At 40.1% G+C, this 17681-nt stretch overlaps 2 non-coding genes across 2 annotated transcripts; both read right to left on the bottom strand.

Moving 5' to 3' along the window:
• Window positions 1–5515: 5515 nt before the first annotated feature.
• On the bottom strand, window positions 5516–5623 carry LOC125113101 (U6 spliceosomal RNA). Its single transcript, XR_007131332.1, has one exon. It is a non-coding gene; the product is annotated as a U6 spliceosomal RNA (small nuclear RNA).
• Window positions 5624–8948: 3325 nt separating this feature from the next.
• On the bottom strand, window positions 8949–9137 carry LOC125113092 (U2 spliceosomal RNA). Its single transcript, XR_007131327.1, has one exon. It is a non-coding gene; the product is annotated as a U2 spliceosomal RNA (small nuclear RNA).
• Between the last annotated feature and the right edge of the window lie 8544 nt (window positions 9138–17681).

Here is a 17681-nt window from a genome sequence, read left to right as displayed (position 1 = left end):
TGGACGAATTCTTCCACTGGGCCATCCTGATTTCAAAACTGGAAATAATCTAACCTTCCTAACCCATATCTTTTGCAAAAATAGCTTATTTTCAAGGAAAGACATACTTTAATACATGTTTTGCAGCACATGAGAAGTATTACACTATGCCATAAACCCATGTGCAAAACTATAAAAATCACCACTCTTGGCAGCACATAACTATGGTGTATTTTTCAAGGCTCAATGGCTTAGGGTCAGAAGTTTTGCTCTTCATCTCCTTATAAGACTATCTCTGAATGCATGAGCTCAAGCTAAACATACTTTAATCTACTTCTTGCTCCGGCCCCATCTATTCACTCAACAAAATATTTTTTAAAGGTATTTATAGATTTCTGGATCAGAGGATAGAACACAAGCATTGTTTGTCTACTCAAGATGCTATTTCCCCTAATTTGCTTTGAATTATATAGTTTGCACATCACAAAACTATTTCAAAAGCCCATTTTTCCACCTGCCTTTACAACTATCTTAGCATCTTTCTTTACCAAAAGATGTACGAATGCCCACAGTAAAAGTATAATCCATATGCTAGTTACAAATGTAAAAAAATAAATTTATGGACATCTGGTTTTGATTATGATGGTAATAGTTCCAAAACTCACTAGGAAATCAGATAAAATACTAAAACGTTTACTTGAAGGTATTGGAGAGCTGCCAAGGTAGCAAGGACTTAAGAGTGCAAGAGTCTAGAGAGAAGGAAAATGTAGGGAGGTGAGCTGACCTTCCGTGAGTTTCTTGTCCCCTCAGGACGTTTGCTGAGTCTTGTCTTTATGATGAGTTAGAATCTGAAAAAAACTCAGCAGAGGGCTATGGCTAACAGATAAGAAAGCCACTAGAACATTGGGAATCTCATAGGGATGGAGAGAAAAAACCACAGTTGGAAGGCAGTACAATAATGACTAAAAATCTAGAGAGCAGAACACAGAGACAAATTCTCAAGTTCCTCAGAGCAAGAGGCTGAAAAGTTTGGCAGAAAACTGCTGAAAATATACCAAAGTCTTTTAACGGTCTGACATGCTGATAAGACCAAATGTACAGTTGAGGAACAACTGCCACAAAGGTGGTCATAGTAAGCATCCCTAGAAGCATGGATGAGCAAGGGGGTGGATGGAGCCTAAGCAACCTGCAATCCAGCCTTTGAATCAGTCCTGTGCCTGATTAGATTAATAGAATTGGTACCCCACCTATCATAGAGTATGGTGAATCCTCTCTAGAAGAAGTTATCATTGTCCTGAGACCTCTGTAGTTTTCATGCACAATGTCTAGCATTCAACCAAAGATCACCAGGCATGCCAAAAAAGAAAAACAAGATTATAAAAACAGAAAATAGAAACAAATACACACATGGCCCAGTTATTGAAACTACCCAGACAGAGAGTTTTTAAATGACTATTATTAATATGCATTTTAAAAAAAATATGGGACAACATGAGAATTTTACCAGAGAACTGTAATATACTTTTTGAAAAGCATCAAAGGGAAATTCTAGAACAAAAAATTTAATAACTGAAACCATAAGCACAATATCACAGTAGAGTGAATGCAATAAAAGACAGGATTGATGAAATGGAAGACTAGTAAGTGTAAAATATGCAGGCTGAATCCCAGAGAGGAAAACAGATGGAAAATACAGAAAAGAGAGGACAAAATATGGTGGACTTTGAGAAGGTAGGACACATCTGTAACTGAATCCCAGAGGGAATGATGGAGCATGACAGAAAATATATTTGCATAGATAATAGCTGAGAATGTACTGAAACTTTTGAAATATAGTAACAGTTTCAAGAAGTCCTACAATCACCAAGTAGAATTAATATAATAAAAGTACAAAGAGGCACATCAGAGTAAACCTGATGAAAAACAAAGACATGTTATCCTTAAAGGAGTAAAAATTAAATCGATGATTGAGTTTTCAGTAGAAAAATGTAGATGCCAAAAAGCAATGGCACACTGCTTTTAAAGCAGTGACAAAAAATAACTGCCAATCTAGACATTCATAGACATTAAAAAAATGAAGACAAAAAATATTTTGCACACAAACAAAAATTGAGAGCATTAATCACCAACAGACATGCATTAAAGGAATTCTTAGGCAGAAGGAAAAAGTGAACCAGATGGGAAAAGGACATCATGCAGGCAGGAATAAAGAACATGAGAAAAGGTAAAAATTTAGGAAAGCAAAGTGAATATTGGCAGTACCATCAACACTAATAATGTGTGATGGAGTTTAAATATATATAAAGCATAATTTACACATAATATAAATACTATTTATAATATTTTAAATGTGTTATTTACACTTATGTAATATTTATGATATATATGGTACAATATGTATAAAACTTACATATAATTGTATATATCATATGGATACCATATATTATAAACATTGATAATTGCATTTATATAAATAAATGTACACAAATAATATATTGTTAATAAATATAATAATTATACATAATTTAAATATTTTCATATTATTATGACAATAATACAAAAGAAGGAAGGAAATGAAGTTAAAGGGTTAGAAGATTCAAACATTATTTGGGAAAAGGTAACATGATAATAAATCAAGGACATATTTTGCAATCTCTAAGGTAACTACTAAATAACAGTAAAAGGACATATAACTCAAAATTTAATAAATGAGAAAAAATTGCTAAATGGAAATAGAAGTCAGCATAAAGTTGGTCTCATAACCTGATAAGGTTACTATAAGAAAGGAAAATGTATGGAGGTTTCTTGAAAAACTAAAAATAGAACTATGATATGATCCATGAATTTCACTCCTGGTTATACCTCCAAAGAAAATAAAAACGCTAATTTGAAAAGATGCATGCACCTTAATATTCATAGCAGCTGTGTTTATAATAGCCAAGATATGGAGGCAACATAAGTGTCCATCAGCAGATGAATAAAGAATATATATATATATGTAAAATATATGATATATTACATATATCAACACACATACAATGGAATATTACTCAACCATAAAAAGGAATGAAATTCTGCTATTTGCAACAATGTAGGTGGACCTAGAGAGTACTATGCTTAGTGAAATAAACCAAAGACAAATATTTTATGTTATCAGTTATGTGTGGAACCTAAAAAATAAAACAAATGAAAGTATATAATAAAACAGAAATAGACTCACAGATATAGAGAACCAACTAGTGGTTACCAGTGGGGAGCAGGATGGAGGGAGGTGCAAGATAGTTGCATGTGATTAAGAGACACAGCCTGATATGTATAAAATAGATAAGCAACAAGGATCTATTGTACAACACAGGGAATATAGCCATTGTTTTGTAATAATGTTAAAGGGAGTATAGTCTCTAAAAATACTGAATCATAGTGTTATACACCTAAAATTTATAGAATACCATTAATTAACTACACTTCAAAAAAAAATCCACTCCCTTAGTGAATGCCTTAGTGAACGCAAGAGATTTTGCTAAGATTATGGAACATGCAAGACATTTTGAATGAAAGAGGTTAATAAGCTGGTTGGGAAAGCACAGATATGTGAAAATGTGTGTGAGAACACATAAATGGGGAGAAGTGAGTGGGTGTCTACGATTAGAGCTGTAACAATGGTGTGGAAGTTTTTGGACATCCCAGGACCTGTCCAAATCCAACTTCTCCATCCTTTCTGTGAGATGTCTATAAGCTATGCAGGGAGAATTGTCATTATTCCACCCTCAAGGTCTTCTAAGTGGATTTTGTCCCCCTGACAGTTGGGGTCTTCCTTTCCCCACGTTGGCCCAGACACAGTCTGCCATCCTCCATGGAGAGGCAATGGTGAAAAAGAGCCTGGGATGGGAAACCAAAACAACCGGATTCAAATCCTGACACCCTCCCACCCCACCCCCCACAGGGTGTAAGACTTTAAGCCAATTAGTTAGTCTCCTCTCTGAGATGATACAATAAGGTTGACAGTAGCCCCTAACCTTCAGCCTCGCTGTGGGCATAACATGATTTCATGCAGATAAACTTCTAACCAAAGCATTTGGCGCATAGGATATTCTTAAGAATTTAGGGTTAGCGAAGGGGAAACCTGGGTAGGGGGAGGGATAAATTCAGAGGATGGGATTAACGCATCCACACCACTATATATAAAATAGGTAACTAATAAGGACCTACTGTATAGCACAGGGAGGTCTACTCAATGTTCTATAATAACCTACATGGGAAAAAAGAATATATACATATATGTGTGACTGATTCACTCTGTTGTAAACCCGAGGCTAATACAGCATCGTAAATCAACTATATCCCAATAAAATTAAAAAAAAAAAAGAAGAAGTCTTAGCTACCTTCATCAACTCCAACATTGTTATTTGGAAAGAAGTGGGTAAACCATGAGGCTCGCTGCAAGTAGCTCACACACAAGGGAAGATAGACAAGGAAACACATAGCTACACGCAACCCAATAAACCTGAGCTATGAGGATGGAGTAGAGAGCAATTCATTCTACTTGTGGCAGAGGCTGGGACAGGAGTGTCTAGAAATTTGATCCAAAATGGATCAAGGCCAGCTAGCATTTTAACAGTTAATTCTAGTCCTTTTCAAAGCCAAGCAAAGGGACTTTAAAATATCTCTTGGTTTGCCCATTCTAATCTTGTCATCATTATCCATCCATTAGTTTCCCTAAAGAACAACGGGTTATTTTTCTGTCAGCTAAAAAGGATGACACCATGAATGAATTGTCTGTAGCCTTATGCTGGCGATGTGTGTGCCCCAACACAGGAAAGAACCCTGGTGATCCATTTCAAGGGCCCAGTCTCGGTCTTTAATTATTTTGACCTCCTGGACAGGTCTAGATTTAAAAGCAAGTTGTGAATTACTTGAAATGTGGACAGCTAGACACTATCTTCATGCTAAAAGACTGGAGAGATGCTCAGGGATCAAGGGAGGAATCAAACAGAATCTGCTCATCATTCAACGAGAAGGCTTCTCTGAAGCCACATGCAGAAGCAGCAGAAGTGGTGGCACGTCTTAGTCACCACTAACTTCCATTTTCCCATGAAATGTTAATATCTGGATTGATCATTTTTATGTGCAAAGATCCTTGCTGTGTGCTGGACATCGATGTGGAGCCATGGATAGCCAAGGGACACCCAATCACCTGATTTTGTTAGAATTGATGGTGTGCTCCTAATGGGAAACCCAATCTCCTGTGCTGCGTCTCAGAGGGTATCACAGTACTACTGTGGAAGCTCAGGGCCCGAGCAAGGAGCTGGAGTGGGGTGAAAGGTGAAGGATGGAAGGTCGGTCAGGCAGGGAGATGGAGGGGAGAGCAGAGAGCTGAGAATCCGGGCTTCTTTGTCCAGCCTTTGAAGATTTTCTGTTGTGATCTTGGAACCTGCCTAGCTCTGCATACGATCCTGAGGATAAATTAGTGAACATAATGTGATTCCTGCTCTTTGCCTTTTTTTTCAATCTCTTCGTCAGCAATCCCACTTCATGGAAAAATGTGGAAGGCTTCACAAATTTGCATGTCATTCTTGTGCAGGGGCCATGCTAAATCTTCTCTGCATCATTACAATTTTAGTATGTGTGCTGCCTAAGTGAGCACGATTCCTGCTCTTTAGGCTCAACTTCCAGATGATTAGAAAAAACATGAATAACTGCAATAGGGTGCAATACAGATTGCTTCAATGTGCAATGGCAAAAAGAGAAAGGGATGATCAAATAATCCTAGGCTGTAGGCTAAGAGAGAAGAAATGCCGTTAGAGTTGGTGCCAAAAGGATGAACAGGAATTTAACAGTCAGAGTAAGTGCAGCATATACAAAATCCAGAAGTACACAAGTGTGCTCTCTCTACGTTGGCCCTAGGATCATCAGCAGCATTATATATGCCAGTTTCTTCTAAGGTGTGGAAGGTCACCATATTCCCGTTGGAAATTCCTTCACTGAGTCTAGGAACAAGATCAGTAATGAACTTGGAGTAATAAGGTTATAGAGTACTGTGGGCAGAGCTACGGGTCAGAAATCCAAAGAAGTCCTTTGTTATTTTCTTGGTTCCCTGCCAGTCTTCTTCTTCCTAAGCCTGCTCCCTTGCCTTTGACACACACCAGCGGCGAACTCCAAAACACTTTGACTGGTAGGGGTTTTGCTTCATTCCTGGAATCTTAGACTTGAAGGTCATGAGTCATTTCCACGGTCAAGTTTGCAATAGGCTAGGTTGCTAAATATTGACAACTTGGAAACTCAGTGTAAATGTCTGATATGTGGAATTAGTATCACTTGACTTGAAAATTCCAAGTTGACTATTTACTTGGAAATGCGTAATCCTAATTTTCTGTCTGAAAATAAAAGCAAAGAATAAGGTGCCACCCCTCTTACTGACGATACAAGGAGATTCCATGTTCTTGTGGGGGGATTGAAGAGTGGAATGAGATGAGGCAAGTAGGGACTCAGGCGCCACGAAATTAGAAGTACTCTCTAGACATTGGAAGTCATTGACTTGAGATGATTTTTTTCTCCTGCCATAGAATTTTGAATTATATAAATTTTGACTGTAGTCAGATGATTTTGACCTTGCAAATGAGTGCCAAAAATGCACCAGCCCATAAAATGACTTTTTAGAAGTCTGCTAGCTTTAAAATATTAGGCATCAATTCAAAATTGCTCTGAGTTAGGAAATACTGCCATATTTTGAAAAATGAAATAAGTTGGACTCTAGAATTTAAAGGAAAAAAATGTAAGAAACATTTCCATGAGCTTTTAACCCGTATTTGAAATGGAGAATATAAAGGGAGAAATTCGAAGAAATGCTTTCATGAGCTTTTAACACAAAATACTAAGACTTTTACATTCTGTCATCAGCAAACGCCAATGACCTTCCAAAACAGAAAAAGGCATCAGATAAACCACAACAGTGAGTTCCTCCTGTAGGATCATCTCCAAGTAATTTAGACTCCAGGAAGCTTCAAAAAAAGCGCTGGAATCTTGGTTTACACTGCACCAAGCAAAATTTGGAGGGTGTAAGAAGGACAAATGCTTAACTCTTATTTGGAAGAGAGAAAGCCTATGATTGTCTTGCCCCTTCTACCCTACTGTTTCAGGAATTTCTCTTGTAAAAGCTTGACTATAGCTCTCTTGACTTTCTCAGAATTGAAGATGACAAAAATAGCCTTTAATTAACCAGCTACAAAGTATGATAATGGCTTTTCTTCACCTCTGGGCAATTGCCTCGTGCTGGTCTGACTTGGGCACCTCCAAGGTCATCCCACAGTCTTTTGAAGCAGTAATTGGGTTACTGCCAGTTTTTTTAAATTTTTTGTGTGCAAGTCAAAGAGTCCTGGATGTGAGAGGGAAAGGACCTGGCTCCTGAGCCTGAGCACCAGCAGATTCACTCAAAGGTCCTGACCCATGTGAAGCGTGTCCCAGCCTGTAAACATGTCGGAATGACATTAGCTGTGTATTTACAAAGCCTGGCCCTGAGTGGGTCCATTATGCCGGGTCTAATGGAACTGCATTCCTCTAAGTGCTTTTTAAGTTGTCTAGGCTGGACAGGCAATATCCCTTCTGGGCACCCAGACCTCTTGACGGCCATAAATAGCAAGCGAGGCCCCCCAGGGCGATTCTCAGCTGCACCGAGGTACACTGAGACAGGAGGCACAGGTCCGGTCTGTCTTGTGTCACAACCTTGTCCGTTTGCCTGAGTCTCTTTTATTCTTATTTATTCAGTTCTCCTTAATAGGAGAGCAGAGAAAAAATTAATGCCATCATCCTTCCATCAGTTGCCCATCCATCACCCAACTATCATCGGTTGTTCTCACCAGGTGATGCTCTCCCACCCACTCACATGGAGCTAAGCAACTCCCTGCGCTTACCTAAGCCACCCCCACTCCTAACCCCATGAGCTAAGTAGTTCTATGACTACCACCATGTTCCTTGGAGAAAACCAAGAATCAAGAAGATGAAATAACATGCCCCAGGTTACAGAGTTAGCATGCATGGGCCCTGTCCTTAATCCCACATCAGCTTGGTGCAGTTAAGTCACTTGCCTGAGGTTGCAGAGTTAGGAAGGGGTAGAACCTGCAAGTCAAGCCAGATTCTTTCTTTCCTCTGTAGCCAAATGCATTTTGGTTTTGTAGATCTTTAAACCGGCCAGAAGTCAGAAGGATCCTTAGGACAAGGTAATCTTCTTTTTACAAGTAGTTTTCACCAGCTAAGGATAAGCAGCTCATGGTCAGGAGAGTGTAACTCAATTCAGGACTCTTATCTCAGGAATCTTGCCCCTTCACCCCTGAACAAACTCTCACTTGATTTCACTTAAGTGAAAAAGATCTAGGGATTGAAAAAAGTCAGCTAGAGTGTGGTATAAGCAGAAATCAGCACCAATCAAGATGTGACTACTGGATAATCCAAACTCAACTAAAAAATAAAAATTATCATCTATTTGCTTTCTTTAGCTATTAATGTTTCACAAAGTCACCCATTTTTGACATTTTTCCTTTATCATGACAAGTTAATTATCTAAGATTGTCCTCTTTTGTTAAAATCAGCAGGGTTTTTTCCAGCAAGTGGTAAGAGACTTGATTTTTTTCTATCTATAAATTTGTGTTTATGTATATGTATCATGCATTTATATATGTATATAGAACTATATGCAGATATCTATTTTTACACATAGAATAAAGAAATAGTCAATACTCTCAAACATAAATGCTGTTAAATTCAGACACCAAAATGTCTAAACCCTAATAATCACAGAAATAATGTTTAATCAAAGTGTTTGACCTGTGCATATTCCCAATAAGTACTTGTTGAATGAACAAATTATCTGTTGATTGTCCCCTCTGATATAAAATAGAACTCTAGGAGTTCCCTCATGGCTCAGTGGGTTAAAGACCTGGCATTGTCGCTGCTGTAGCTCTGGTTACAGCTGTGACACAGGTTCAGTCCCTGGCCTGGGCCCTTCAGCATGCTTCAGATGTGACCAAAAGAAACAAAAAATAGAATGCTAATATGTAAAATATTAACTTCCATTTAGCCACTGGACTTTTAGTTGTGATTGATAATATATTAATCATGGGTAAACTATTCTACACTTGATCTTAGCCAGAAGGCCGAGAAGCGATGGGGTAAACTATTCTAAAGCTTTACTATGTATTAGAAAACTTATGTCCTAAAACACTGGAAGGAGAGAAATATTTCTAGAAAAAAAAAAAAAGATGTTTAGATAGCCTTGAGAACTACTCTGAGGTTTAAAAAATCACAGCATATGCAGGAAGAAAAAGCAGAAAGTAGTTGCTTTTACCAATATAAAGTAAGATAGACCAGTGGATTTGATTCCACTCTGTTAATACTGAAATGTGAAGAATCTGCAGTGAACATATCTGTAGAAACTTACACTATTTCAAGAAGTCCAATTAATCCTTTCAGCCTGTAGAAATATATATATATATATAATATATATATGTATACATATCTCACATATTTTCTGATTGTGCTTCTTTTAAACTTCATGCAGAAATGCCATTTCGGTGTATTGAAAAGTTCTATGAGAATGCAAATTTCACAGCCTCCAGATTATTCAACATGGAGCCCTAGATCCTAGATCAATATTGACACTTGCTATTAACTGAGCTCCACAGAAAAGATAAAGACAGTTTATATCCGAGTCTGACAACACAACAAACACATATGTTTTCCTAGTGGCAATTCATAAAATAAGAACCACCATGATGCACTCAGAGCCCTGTTAACTTATGAATGCTTTTATCTATGTTTTATCATGTACTGGGTCAATAAAAAAGGCAGCATAAAAATAAATCAGCTGAGGATACCCGGTCTTCCCTTCAGAAATACTGGTCCACAAAAGGTTGAATGTCTACCACCCAGACCTGGGCTGGATCACTGGGCTCTCCCTGACACTGAATGAGCAATTTCCATCTGGCAGAGGTGCTGACTCCTGTGGTGACAGAAAGCTTCCTGTACCTGCAGTTTCAAGACCAGTTTGGAGAATGTGCTTGGTGGGATCCCAGATCACGTGCTTAGGCAAGGCTTGAAACATATTATAGTAGACCAAGATCTGAAATGCAAGCTGCCCCCTAAGAAAAAGAAAAACCTTCTCAACCAGGCACTTTAGGGCTCCGTAAATGGCATAGCACCTCGAAGCATTTATCAGAGGCAAACTTCCCTATTGCACTTTCAAGGGGCAAGTTCTATGTTGGACCATGGCTATATCTTTGGCTTGTTGTCTGTGAATTCATGTTGAATGCATGATTCACTCATGCCCTAAATCCTCCAGAAAGTGTCTGGGCTGAGATGGCCCAAAATTATTCTGCAGGCCTCTTACCAAGCTTATCGTTAACCTTCATGACACCAACCACCTTAAACTCTCTCTCCCCTGAAACCTCAAATCATTTCCAACCTGAATTGTTTGCATGACATTCATTGTGATCATTAGTGGTTTTCTGGTCACCCACATCCATTCACAGCCCCCAAGTAGGGGTCCCCAGTTCTCCATTGGGCAAGTCCTGCTGATCAGCCTAATCAGAGTTCATCTCAGGGCTTTGACTTGAAAGATGGGAAAGAGGAGTTGATTTATTGGACAAGGCTTGATCCCTGGAGGAATCGCTCACAGGGAGCCTGAGAATGAAGCCTAACAGCAGAACCAGCTTAGAGACAGAAGAACAGGGACCCTGTGGTTTTAGTTTGCATCTTAAATCTAGTAACACTCCAAGTCAACCTGAAACTTGAATCTTCCAGTCATATAAGACAGTAAATTCCTATTTTTAACCTAAACCAATTGGAGTTGTTTTCTTTACTCAGAACTCATAATGGTTAATTTTAGGTGTCAGCTTGACTGGGCTAAGGGATCCCCAGATAGTGAGTAAAAATATTTTGTCCAGGTGTGTCTGTGATGGAGTTTCCAGAAGAGATTGGCATTTGCATGAGTAGGCTGAGCAAGTAAGATGGGCCTCACCAATGCAGGTGGGCATCATCCATCCCACAGAGGCCCTGAATAGAACAGAAAGGTGAAGGAAGGTGGAATTTGCTCTCTCTCCTCTCTTTTTTTTTTTTTGTCTTCTGTCTTTTTAGGGCCTTTCTCTCAGCATATGGAGGTTCCCAGAATAGGAGTCCAATCAGAGCTACAGCTGCCAGCCTACAACACCATTCACGGCAACACCGGATCCTTAACCCACTGAGCGAGGCCAGGGATCAAACCCGCATCCTCAGGGATACTAGTTGGGCTCGTTAACCACTGAGCCACGAAGGGAACTTCAGAATTTCCTCTTTTTGCTTGATCTGGGATGTCCGTCTTCATCCTTCAGATGTCAGGGTTCCTGGTTCTCAGGCCTTCAGGTCACACCAGGACATAAACCATCACCCCCCCCAATTCACCAGCCTTTGGACACAGAATTGTACCATCAGCTCCCCTGGTTCACAGTCCTGCAGACTCAGACTGAATTACAGTGCCAGCTTCCCTGGTTTGGCACCCTGCAGAAGGCAGATCATGGGACTTCCTGGCTTCCATAATCATGGGAGCCACTTCCTATAACAAATCACTTATAATATATGTGTTTGTGTGTGTATGTATAGATATAAATAGAGACATAGAGACCACATAGTTGGATACAGGCATATCCTGTTGTTCTGTTTCTCTGGAGAACCCTGATGAATGAGGAAGGGAAAAGATTCTGACTGATAGAAGTGTGTCATATTTCCTTAGCATAATTTAACCTCCTCAAGAGGAGAATCGTACTGGAGTTCTGGCTGTGGCACATCGGGATGGGTGGCATCTTGGGAGTACTGGGATGCAGGTTCGATCCCTGGCCCAGCACAGTGGGTTAAGGATCTGGCGTTGATGCCAGCTACAGCCTAGGTCAAAGCGTCCACTCTGATTTGATCCCTGGCCCAGGAACTCCATTTACCACAGGGTGGCCAAAATAGGTATATATACAAAAACAAAAACAAAAATAGAGGAGACCCTTACTGAGTGTTTCCCGTAGATTTAGCCTAGAACAACTGTGATAGTCACTCAAAAACACCTTACTTCATTGATTTTCCATTCTATGTGATACTAAAATTAGAAAGTAGGCATACGTTACTGATGCCGCCTTGGTGGCTCCAATAAGTCTGGTGCTCCCCAGGTCAGGCTGGTTCTGAAGGTTTAACACTCTACCTAAAGCTGGTCACCCTTACCTCCTCATTACCTGGTTTTTCAGAACTCACAGTCCAAATTCAGACACACTTAAACAAAATAATGTATTTCTATGTTAAAGTCATTTAATATTTCTTTATCAGTGGCTAAATCTTTCAAACCCCAAAATAAAGGTATATGGGGATTGCCTATGAAATTCTGTCCAGATGGTCATGTCTTTAGACAGGTGGGTTGGTTATATAAACAAATCGAGATAAACTTCCCAGGTAATTTGTCTCACAGAGTGTTGCCCTGTAGAACAATACTTTGGCTCCAAAGACTGGATCAGTCAACGGGTAGACACTATTTCCAGAGTTATATGTTAAGAAGTTAACAAAAATATAGAAAATGCCTGTGTGTGTAGATGGTATATGGCCACTGAGATGACCGCATTATCGCCTTGTTCAGAAAATCAACCCAGGGAGTTCCTGTGGCTCAGTGGTTAATGAATCCGACTAGGAACCATGGGGTTGCAGGTTCGATCCCTGGCCTTGCTCAGTGGGTTAAGGATCCGGCATTGCCCTGAGCTGTGGTGTAGGTTGCAGACGTGGCTCGGATCTTGTATGGCTGTGGCAGCAGCGCAGACCAATGGCTACAGCTCCGATTCAACCCTTAGCCTGAGAACCTCCACAGGCCGTGGGTGCAGCCCAAAAAAGACAAAAAAGAAAAAGAAAATCAATCCATTCATTTGGCCCACATTCAAAACCCACTGGGGCATGCTGCTTTAGGAATCATTTTTCAGTCCCTCTGAAGCCATAGACCTTCTCCAAACATGATCACTTTGACCCTACTTGTGAAATGTTGACAGCTTCGGGCCTTATTGTTCACTCATGCGATGTTTAGTGGTGTCTACTGTGTCGGGCTTCCAGGAGCTGAAGTTATCATGGTGACCAAGGATAGTCAAAACTGCAACTCTCACAAAGTTTATACTCTGCTAAAGATGACAGGCAGACAATAAACAAACAAATGGTTATTTGGGATAGTGTCAACCACTAGAAAGAAAATACAGCAGGATGATAGGAAAAGGAGTGACTCTGAGAAATGGGAGGAGTTTCTCTACAAGGCTGATTTTGAACTAGGATATGCTGCATGGGCCCGTGTGAAAATCTGTGTATGCGAGGGCCCTTAGCTGTCGTTTCTTTGAACCCATATCCAAAGACCTTTCTCACCTCAGGGCAAAGTGTTCAGGACATTAACCAGTGCACCAGAAACTACCTGCTTCCTCCTTTATTTATTTATTTATTTATTTATTTATTTATTTATTTATTTATTGCTTTTTAGGGCCACACCCGCAGCATATGGAAGTTCCAAGCCTAGGGGTCAAATCGGAGCTGTAGCCACCAGCCTACACCACAGCCACAGCAACGCGGGATCTAAACCACGTCTGCGACCCACACCACAGCTCACAGCCACCCCGGATCCCCAGGCCACTGAGCGAGACCAGGGATGGAACCTGCATCTTCACGGATACTAGTCGGGGTCATTACCGCTGAGCTACAAGAGGAACTTTTGCTCCTTTTTCTTTTTCTTCCCACACTGCCTTTCCTTCCACTGGGAGAAGACCTTTTCCCTTTCTTTGGAGAGCTTCCCAAGGGGTCCTGGTGCCCCTTTCTACCTCTGATCCTGAATTACAGACTTGCCCTAATTCCTAAAATATTTTTTCCACCCAGTGATCAGCTCTTCCATCCGTGGGCAGGAGGAGTTTAACAGTTAGCAGCCAGCGTCAGAAGACACAGATATACTAAGCTGGACAAAAAGGCAGAACATTCACATATATCTCTGTACATAACTTCCATCAAATGCAACCACAGATGCGACATGAGAGGCTAATCACTCCTGAAGCTATGGGATGAATGTTTGTCTTCAGAGACGCATGAGAGTGGCTACCTAGAGCACCAGCGCCCTCTCATGGATGAACTGTGAAGCATCTCCAAGGGAACCTGCACAGGGACAGAGGGAGCACAACACTCAAAGCGTCCTTCTCCATTAAGGGGAAAGATCACGGTGGGCAGTCAGAAGAAGCTGACTCTGTCTCCCCTTTTCAATTCCCCCCAAGAAAGAACCTACCCCTATCAGGTATCTCACTTCCAAAATCAGCACAAGGAAGCATCATTGGTAAGGCTTCCATCCCAACCAAATACGAATCTTCCTAAAATGATTCACTTTCAGAACTTATGAGTCACTTACCAGTTAGTGAGAAGGAGACTCACTAGTGGACTTTGATCTTTGATGAAAGGATCAGGAGATCCTAAGGAGACTGGGTAACTCAGAACACTGGGCATGGTTTGGGTCGGGAGGGTCCACCCTCAGGATAAACTTGACTTCCTAGATTCATGTGTCTGATCTTAGTTAATGTTCACACTGACTCAAAAATGCCTGAACTGTTATTATCCTGAGACACTTAATAAGCGAGGAAATTGATCTGGACCCCAAAGAATCTGGCTTATGGTTAATGTTCGATAGATCAGTCTCTCCTCCTTACTCTGCTGTTTCAAGGAGCAAAGCGGATGTTCTAAGAAGAAACCTGTGCAAATGACTACTGATAGGCAAGTGGGGAAGGCAAGTGGGGAAATGCATGATAGGAAAAGCAGAGAGGAAAATAATTACCCAACGCTTCTGTTTCTTGAGTGTGGGATCAATTTGATTTTTTATCCAATGCCCATTTTTAATTCAACACCTAAAGAAAAATCTTAGGTTTTTAATGAACACAAGAAATTTACCCTCAGAATTGTAGTATTTTGGGTACGTGAAAGTTTACAGAGATTTTTTCTAATAAGGACATTTACCAAAACTTTATTAATTTTTATCAAATCTTAGGTTGGCTCCTAACCCCATTGTGAAACACATATCCATCCTATCAAATCATAGCTAATGTCCTTTAAGCAATCTTAAAAAAACAAGGTTAAAGGAAGCCAGTATCTCCCTATGAAATCAAAAGCCTGAGTTTGCTAGAGGACCAAAGAGCTAATTATGTTGTTATTATGAACCGTGTTATCATGATCCACATTATTATTAGAGGCTGCGGTGATATGCATTGGCAGGAGGAGACCTTTAATGGATTTTTGTAGGACCAGGAATGCTTCGCTTCAGGATAAAATAAGAAAGGCCAGGGGGAGGGCTTCTCCCCACACAATTTGGAAGGTGCGCTTTTTCTCCTTGACGTGTTAGAGCATGAGAATTGAGCTAACTATTTATTCCCATCAATGTACTGGCTGTTTGGCAGAGGGAGCTTGCTTGGAACTGTCCCAGTAGCAACGGGGAAGCCAACATCAGATTGAAAAGCATAGGAGGAAGTCTGCCTTATGGATAATTTATAGACTAATAACTGAGAGATGACCCAAGTATCTTTTCCTTGAGAGTCTTGTTTTAAATGACAATATCTCCCTTTGGAAGAACCCTACAATCCCTAATCATAATGCTGTGGAGATAAATAACCAAGAATGAGATGGTTTAACTAAATTCCCCAAAATAAGACATGTGGTAAGTGACAGAGGTGGCATCTGCATCCAGGTCTCCCATCCTATCCAATTCTAGCGCTCTTTCCACCACTCCATGGTCTCTCCCGGGGAGACCAGCAAGACTTTGGCCAAGTCTCATGGACACAGCCAATTACAATTATTCTTTTTTTCTGCTTTGCTGCAGGTCATTTTGATATCTAGGCAGCACAACTTTTTTATTAGCAGCCATGCTGAACGAATAGTGTCTTGTCTAACTGCATCCCATAATCCTCATTGTTTTGTGGCCAGCATGTAGACGGGGCCATCACTGCATGACCTGGAGTCATGCACTGAAACTCCAAGTCAAGTCAGTCTTAACTGGCAACGATATCAAGTTACAAGCCAGGCTTGGTTGGCACCAACATTTCACAAATGAGTAAAATATTGGTTGGTTCTTTTACAAAAAACAGTTGCATAGAGCCCTGACTTTCACACTCAATACATCAGAACTGCTTTAAAATGGTCACCACGAGGACCAGAGCCTTCTGGCTAATTTATCTGCTTGTCAAAGTATGCTTACCATCAAGAAAGTTTATCACATTCCAGTTTTATCACATTCTCATTGCCTTCACTTTATGAGAGAAAATGCACCAGGAGACTTTAAGATAGAGACGGAGATAACATACCTTTCTACTTCTCTAGGCATTTGAAATATATCGAGGAACAAAACAGATAATGTTCCTTTCCTCAGGAGTTTGTGCTATGAGTAGACAATATTCACTTAGGCCACAAAGTGGTACACAGTTAAAGATAGAGTTGTCAGTTCTACTTAGTCTCGCTTGTTTGTTTATTGTTTGTTTTTAATGAATTCAAGTCCAGGTCTATATTAAAATTAGGAATTCAATTTCTGATCTGAAGTGAAAAACCATTTCAGTTTATAAAGGTCTTGTTAAGAGATTCACTAGTTAATGATGACCCACTAAAACTAGATGAAATGTGAAGATTTCCTTGCACATCTCACCTAGTCCTATATTGTGTAGCTTTACCTACGTTCTCTTTTTCTTTTGTCCAGCTGCCCACCTCTTTCCCCTGCCTCTTTGGGGTTAATCAGTAAAAGAGACCATGGAACTCATATCTGTCAAAGACTCAATTATAATTCTGGAGAAAGTGGTTTTGGGGAAGGAGGACCTCAGTCATGTGCTTTATCTCCATCCAGCAGGATCATGGTTAACTAAGACGTGGTTCTGGCATTTCCTCTAAGTTCACAAAAGGAAAATAAGGAAGTTACATTCAAACACATATTTGCTATGCAACAGAAAGCTCCTTATCTCCTGCACAGCTGCCTGCAAAGCCCCAGAAGGTTTCAGGGTCAATGATTACCATCTCTCCATTTAGACACTTTGACATCTGTGAATATGTTGACCTTGAAGATTGGACCAAGTCATTCCTGACAGATGTTAATTTGATTGCTCAGTCCTGACCTCTCCTGAGGTCTGGCTTTTGTCTTCATCACTATATTAAGAGAGTGATAACCTCCCTGAAGACATAAAAATGCTCTGATAAGCCTTATCGATCCTGGATTTGAAATTGAGCAGATAACCAAAGTGTATTATGGTAAACTTTTAACCTACTCCCTAGGACGTATGTCCACCGAGGCAGGGACAAAAGTTCATGTTTTTTGGTTTCTTAAAAGACCTCTCTCTCATTTGTCTTTACATTAATAATTACTGCTTTAGAAGTAATACAACCTACACTATGCACTGTGCATTTATTTTTTCCATCCTCTGGCAAGAATAGTAACCATTATAATCAGGATATTATTAAAAATCCTTCTCTTAGAAAATTCCAGACAATGTAGAAATTGGAAGACAATAATAAGATATGAAAAGTAGTGAAACTGGGAGTTCCCATCATGGCTCAGGGGTTAATGAATCCAACTAGGAGCTATGAGGTTTCGGGTTCGATCCCTAGCCTCATTCAGTGGGTTAAGGATCCGGCGTTGCCCTGAGCTATGGTGTAAGTCACAGACACGGCTCGGA

This window comes from Phacochoerus africanus, chromosome 12, assembly GCF_016906955.1.
Source record: "Phacochoerus africanus isolate WHEZ1 chromosome 12, ROS_Pafr_v1, whole genome shotgun sequence".
Classification (NCBI taxonomy): domain Eukaryota; kingdom Metazoa; phylum Chordata; class Mammalia; order Artiodactyla; family Suidae; genus Phacochoerus; species Phacochoerus africanus.
Note: the sequence above shows the minus strand (reverse complement) of the source record. Positions and strands in the feature narration are given on the sequence as shown.